Genomic DNA, 7,653 nt, shown 5'->3' with positions numbered 1-7,653 from the left:
TGTGTGTGTGTGTGTGTGTGTGTGTGTGTGTGTGTGTGTGTGTGTGTGTGTGTGTGTGTGTGTGTGTGTGTGTGTGTGTGTCTGTGTGTGTGTGTGTATGTTGTCAACTCTACCAAGAAGCTGTCAAGACTATACACATATAGTACAATCATACTTTATTTTTTGGGAAAAAACTAAACAAACAGAGAACAAAAAAAGACTAATCTAATATGAAAGATGCATAGATTTTCAAAGTGAGATATATAACCCTCTTGGGAGGAGGGGGGGGGGCGTTATCTGTCCGTCTGTGTGTCTGTCTGAATGTGTATATAAAGTACGACTGTGTAAACTATGATGTGTGTTCATATACTGCGTTGGGTGATGATGAAGGGGATAATGATGATGATGATGATGATATTTGCAGTGGATATGTTGTTCCTGTCATGTGACTGGTGCAGTGATGGGAATGGTGGAGGAGGGGTTGACACTGTGGCAGATCTTTGCACGCAAGACACCAAACTAACTGCCATATCTATACAGAATTGAATTCTTAAAATGGCTGCATGCAAATGACAGCACGTCAGCCACAAATAAAGAAGCATCCAGATCTACAGTTGAGAAGCACACAGGTATCAGATTACAAAGGAACACATAGGCACATTTAGACATTTAAAAAAAAAATGTCTGCACAACATGTGACTATGCTATGAATGTTGATCACCTTCTCCCCCAGCCTTGGAAATGTGTTGTATCATGTCACAAACTCTGCAGAGGTTATCCCTAAACACAGATCTTTGGATCAACTCTCCATCCTAATTTCAACTGTTTAAGGAGAAATCAACCAAACTGACCTTGAATCAGAGTTTATTGGCACAAATTCCACCCATAGCGTAACAAACAGTGGCCTCTGCTGGTAGCAGTCTGTAACAGCATGCTTGATGTGGTTTATTTTCTATGGATGGTTGACAATATATTCTGTTAAATCCCAGTTGAAATTTATACTGGGACACATGAGACAAGCATTAGTTTAAACACAACTCTTCTTTCCACTGACATGTATTTGACCAGTAAGAAAAACAAAGAACGCTTAAAGACGTTTCTCTATAGCAAAGCACAATGTTTAGAGGTGTTTCTACACAACGGTTGTAGGGTGAAAGGAGTTTATCCGACATTCCAAAGAACTATATTTTGTTATTTAAACGAACAATTGAAATTCTGAATATAGTCAAATACGTAGATAAATCCAATAAGTTTAGAGGTCACATGGTGGCTGTTGAAAAGCAACCATCAAACAGCACATGAGACATAACGATGTACAGAACAGTGTGCTGCAAAGACTTTCACTGCTCCTCCAGCATTCCCTCCTTCTTCACTGTTCCTCCAGCATTCCCTGCTGCTTCACTGTTCCTCCAGCATTCCCTGCTACTTCACTGTTCCTCCAGCATTCCCTGCTGCTTCACTGTTCCTCCAGCATTCCCGTGCTAACGGATCAGTAGACGGACGTCATTGTGTCTTTTCAGATCTGCCAGCGCCGGTCCTGTTGTTGGGGCCGTGCTATTCAACTGTTTCCTGTCCATGCCAGGCATTCCCTGCTGCTTCACTGTCCTCCAGCATTCCCTGCCTGCTTCACTGTTCCTCCAGCATTCCCTGTCTGCCTTCACTGTTCCATCCAGCATAGCCCTCCACTGCTTTTGGTATACTGTTGTGGAGGTGTAAACCTCCCAAGCATCCCTGCTATTTCACTGTTCGCTCCTACCCTGCATCTTCCTCCTGCATTTCTCCTGCTAATCACTGAGATTCGTCTAAGAAACCTCGCGAGTTTCCCAGGGTGCTGCTTCACTGTCCTCAGCATTCCCCCCGTGCTAAGAGGGGAGAGATGTCTGTGTTCTGTCCTCCTAGTACCTACTCCATACTCTTTCTCCCATCCTCTCATCCTCTTTTGTTCTCCCCTCCATTCCTCTTTTGTTTCTCGCGGGTTTCTCCCTTCTCATTCCCTTTGTTTCTTTCTCCGTCCTGCATCCTCTTTAGACTCTTCTCATCCCCTCCTCGCCGACTATATCTGATGCTCCTTTGTTTCTCTGCCTCCTCCATCATTGCCTCGGTGATTGCAGCTACTTGTTGTTTCGTCTATCGTCGCCTCATCGTATTGTGTTGCTTGCCTCTCTGTCGCTTTGTGTTTTCGATCACTATCTCTTCTCTGTAAGTCTCGAAGTCACATACCGGTAAACGCCTAGATCACTTGCCAGTTTGTTTTCTGCATACCTGTTTTCTTATATTCTCTCCATCTTTCTTTCTGGTCTGGTGTTCTCGGCTCCGAGTTCCTAGAGTGCGCTCCTTCCTCGCTTTCTCCTGTAGCCTCATTCCTCTGTTGTTTCTCCTGGTAGTTTCTTTTCTTCCGTTCCTCATCCTTCGTTTTGTGTTCTCCTGCATGTTTTCTTTTTCCCCTCTGTTTTTAACACAACTTTACCGGACGAGGGTCATTGGTTGAACAATCAAGCTCATCGGGTGCAAATACTTGCTTGCACGAGTTCTTAGAATGAAAGCCGTTTTGAGGATCAGCTTGTGTTGATATGTGCTATTGGTATTATACTTGGTCAACGTTTTATTGGTTGCTGCCCTGTTCATCCTTTTCTCAACTATGTTCAAAATGATGATGGTGGTGGGATGATGCGATGATGATGATGATGGTGATGGTGGTGAGTGATGATGAGATGATGGTGATATGATGATTGATGAGTGTACCTGTATTTGCGTTAGTTTTTGTTTTTTTTTAACACACACGTTGCCATTTTAAAAGGTATACTGGTCTTCGCAGTGTGCTCTTGAAAAAGGAGAATAATGTATAGCAGCGGAGTTAGTGCACCTTATTAGGGGAGGGACGGCTCGTGGTATGGCTAGAAGTGGAGTTTAGTGAATGGCATTAAACGCACATGTGTTTCGAGCGCATCTCATTCCGCTTCGGTTCCTTGCCGTTATTATGGGCGGTAGGCGGCCGCCTCTCTCCACCCTGAGGCACTCCAGCTGCTGTTTAGACTAGATAGGTGGATACTGGGTGCTGACATTGACGCTGCTAGGAGGCAGAGTTGCAGGCAGCAGACCTAAAGCCAAGGCAATATAGAGACAGTAACTTGTCTTCTCCAGCCCCTATACCTAGTGCCCTATTCCCTAGCTCCCTATATCGCAGCGCGCACCTAGTCCTACTAGCCTGTGACCTAGCCAGTCCTACCTGAATGCCTAGCTAATGCCATCTATACCGTCTATCCCCTAGTGCCCTATACCTTAAGTCCTAACTAGTCCATAGGCCGTTAGACAGGACGCCCGTATGCCCGGCTAGTCGCTATGCCCCGTAGCTCGAAGCCTACCACTTGCCTTGTCCTAGCCTCAGTATGCCTAAAGCCGAGGTAAGGTCCTATTCAGCCTATAAGTCCCTATCCGCCTATGCCTAATCATGCCTAGCCCATGCTAGCCGTATTACTCCCGCCCTAGTCCCTATGCTAGTCATCTAGCCCTATCTAGTCCTAGCCCAGTCCTAGCTGCCCTAGCCCACTTGACCTACAGATTTCTAGACATACCACAGATGTGCCATGTTCCTCCTGAGTCTACAGGTTCTAGCTACTCCTGAGTGTATAACGGGGCTAGCTAACTCCTGAGTCTACAGGTTCTTAGCTACTCCTGAGTGTAGCTGGGGCTAAGCTACTCCTGAGTGTACTGGGGTAGCTACTCCTGAGACCTACAGGGCTAGCTTCTACTCTTGAGTGTAAAGCAGGTTCTAGCTACTCCTGATCTAACTGGGGAGCTACTACTCCTGAGTCGTACAGGCTAGCTACTCCTGAGTCTACATGGGGCTAGCTACTGCCTGAGTCCTAACAGGTTCTAGCTACTCCTGAGTCTACTGGGGCTAGCTACTCCTGAGTCTAGAGGAGCTAGCTACTCCTGAGTCTACAGGACTGGTCTTCTATAGGAGGCTCTCTATGGTCTTCTTTAGGAGATCTTCTATGGTCTCCTATAGGAGAATCTTCTATGGTCTTCTTTAGGAGGTCAACTATGGTCTCCTATAGGAGATCTTCTATGGTCTTCTTTAGGAGGTCAACTATGGTCTCCTATAGGAGATCTTCTATGGTCTTTTTAGGGGGTCAACTATGGTCCTCTATAGGAGATCTTCTATGGTCTTCTATAGGAGGTCAACTATGGTCTCCTATAGGAGATTCTTCTATGGTCTTCTTACCCGGAGGTCAACTATGGTCTCCTATAGGAGATCTTCTATGGTCTTCTTTAGGAGGTCAACTATGGTCTTCTATAGGAGGTCAGCAGTAATTTCCAGAGAGGCTTAGTGCACAAAACCAACCAATGGGAAAAGGTGAATGAATGCATTTCATATGTCAGTTTGTCCATTTACTTAACCAGTTTTCTGGAGATAATGTGTGTTAAGACATTGTGTTTCAGTGTGGCATGATAATAGTTTTAAGTAAGAATTAGTACTGTACTGACTTAGACATGGGGAGGGATACCTACCTGGGAGAACTGCACAGCATGGTGAAGGTCTGGGTTCTCTCTGACCCCTCAGAGGTTAGTTAGGGGTCAGGGGTCAGGTGGTTAGAGAGAGAGAGAGAGAGAGAGAGAGAGAGAGAGAGAGAGAGACTGACGGGCGAGAGGGCCTTGCCAGGGGTGGAAAACAACACGAGGACAGACTGTGTGACAGGGAAAGGTGTCTGTGTCACAGTCACACAGCCCTGTTGTCTTGCCAACCGTTTGGCTCCATCCCTGGTTGCTGCTCTGCCCTCTCACCCATCCCATGGTGCCGTTCCCATGACAACCTTCAATTCCTGTTCCTGGGTGCAGAACAAAGGGGTTGCCATGCCAACCTTCACTTCCTGGTTACTAAGGGGAGGAGGGGCGGGGCTGAATGACTGGAGATACTGAAGTGAGGACATGCAATGAGGTGCACCGCCATGACGAGGTGCTAAAACCTCTGGGTGTAGGCTATAAGACTACAAGCATTTAGTCTAGCGATGTTTAGCCCATCAAGGTGGTTCGGGCTGAGAGTACTCATCTTGTTGTGTGGGCTAAGACTGGAAGCATTCAGCCCTGAATATTGGGAGTGACTGGGTCACTTCCAGTGGGAACGTCAGACTCAGTAATTATCTGTGGAATAGTCCTTCCTGTCAGTATGCAACCTCTTCTTCTATGTTTTCTGATACAGTCAGTGATCCTTTTCGTTTTTTTGTTTTGTCTGAATAAATCAAATGAACAATAAAATACCACAGTAAAAAACACAAATAAATAAACAGGCCAAACCAGGGATTGGTTCCTCAGGACCAATAGGATCATGGCCACTGAACTAGCTGACTCAGGGGCCTCTCGACGCAGTCATGGGCTATAAAGTGCCCTACTTTTGACCAGGCCCTATATGGCTCTCGTCAAATGGGTCAAAAGTAGGGCACTACGTAGGGAATAGGGTGCCATTTGAGAGGCAGCCACGGGCATGTCCTCACGGGTCTCCGTCCATCCTCAGACGGCAATGCATTCTGGTGCTCTGTTGTGTTCTGGGATACCGCCAAATGTTTCTGTTTGATTTCATTTTCCCTCACGTGTGTGAGGTTACCGTGTGTGTTCTACAGTGTTTCGGTGGGCAGGTGTGTTTGTGTGAGTTGGCTGCCTGGTAGGCATTGATTCTATGGTGCATCATTACCCTCTAAAAAAACATAGACACTCGCCCTTTACCTATAGATAAGGTATATATTGATGTATATTGAGGTATATATTGATGTATATTGAGGTATATATTGAGAGAGAGATGTCTGAGCCTGGGTTGTTCTGAGCAGGGTGTTGAATCCTGAGGGCCTGGGTTTACTGAGGCCTGGGTTGTACTGAGCCTGGGTTTTGTACCTTGAAGCCTGGGTGTCGAGCTGTACCTGAGCCTGGGTTGGTATGTATCGCAGCCTGGGTTGTAACTGAGCCTGGGTTGTTACCTTGAGCCGGGTTGTACCTGAGCCTGGGTGTTGTACTCAGACAGTGGGTTCTATGGGTTGTTCACCCCTTCTTCTTTGTTTTGAAGGCAACTGGATAAAAAAAAATCCTAGTTTAATTCAGCCAGCCAAGCCGGTGGTTGGTTTTGGAATTCTGAATCAAGGAGAGAAAGAATCTGCATCCAAATGGCCACCTATAGTAGTGCACTATGCAGGGAATAGGTGGAATTTGGGACCGTATATGTGTGCCTGGACAGGAAGCTGGACAGATGACAGCACAGGACACGTCTAGGTGTGTTGGACAGGAAAGCTGGACAGATGCACAGCACAGGACACATCCAGGTGTTGACAGGAAGCTGGACAGATGAACAGCACAGGACACGTCCAGGGTGTGTTGGAAGAGAAGCTGGACAGATGACAGCACAGGACACGTCTAGGTGTGTTGGACAGGAAGCTGGACAGATGACAGCACAGGACACATCCAGGTGTTGGACAGGAAGCTGCAGATGACAGCACAGGACACGTCCAGGTGTTGGACAGGAAGCTGGCAGATGACAGCACAGGACACGTCCAGGTGTTGGACAGGAAGCTGGACAGATGACAGCACAGCAACTATGAGAGCTGGTGGCCTTCTCCTTCTGTCTTGCAAGATGAATGATTGTGTTGTGCCAACATGTCATATTTTTTGTCTGTCGTTAGTCTTGTGATCAAAATGTCTAGGCAAATAGAAAAAATGCCTGCAAAAAAAAAGACATGGGAAAGACAGTAAATGTTGACAAAGTGTTTCATGATGGGTTGAATATCTCCACCAGTTGTACGATGACATCATAAGAGATTCCAAAACAGCTGTGTGAAAAGGAGTAAACGCAGACTCTGTCCCCACCTAATTCCCATGTTTTTTCACAGCATGCCTGGAGTTCATCGTGAGGTGGCCCGAAAGATATCAGCATGTTAGGGCTGTCTCTCTCTCTCCTCTTCTGTACAATGTCCTACTGTCTTCCTCTCCCTTGTACAATGTCCTACGCGTCCCTTCTCTCTTCTGTACAATGTCTACTGTCTCTCATCTCTCCTCTGTACAATGTCCTACTGTCTCTCTCTCTGTACAATGTCCTACTGTCTCTCTCTTCTGTACAATGTCCTAGCTGTCTTCTCTCTCCTCTGTACAATGGTCCTACTCTCTCTCTCTCTCCGCCGTACAATGTCTACTCTCTCTCTCTCTCTTCTGTACAATTCCTACTGTCCTCTCTTCTTCTGTACAATGGCCTACTCTCTCTTCTCTCTCTTCTTCTGTACAATGTCCTACTGTTCTCCTCTCTTCTCTCTTCTGTACAATGTTCCTACTCTTCTCTCTCTTCTCTTCTTGTACAATGTCCTACTCTCTCTCTCTTCTCGTCTCTCTCTTCTGTACAATGTACTACTCTCTCTGCCCTCTCTTCTGTACAATGTCTTACTGTCTCTCCCTCTCTTCTGTACAATGTCCTACTGTCTCTCTCTCCTCTGTAGAATGTCTACTGTCTCGTCTCTGCTCTCTTCTGTACAATGTCCTACTGTCCTCTCTTCTGTACAAGTGTCCTACTGTCTCTCTCTCTCTTCTGTCAGCAATTGTCCTTACTGTCTCTCTCTCTCTCTAGAATGTCCTACTGTCTCTCCTCTTCTGTACAATGTCCTACTGTCTCTCTCTTCTGTACCAATGGTCCTACTGTCTCTC

This window comes from Salvelinus sp. IW2-2015, unplaced genomic scaffold, assembly GCF_002910315.2.
Source record: "Salvelinus sp. IW2-2015 unplaced genomic scaffold, ASM291031v2 Un_scaffold3271, whole genome shotgun sequence".
NCBI classification, from domain to species: domain Eukaryota; kingdom Metazoa; phylum Chordata; class Actinopteri; order Salmoniformes; family Salmonidae; genus Salvelinus; species Salvelinus sp. IW2-2015.
Note: the sequence above shows the minus strand (reverse complement) of the source record.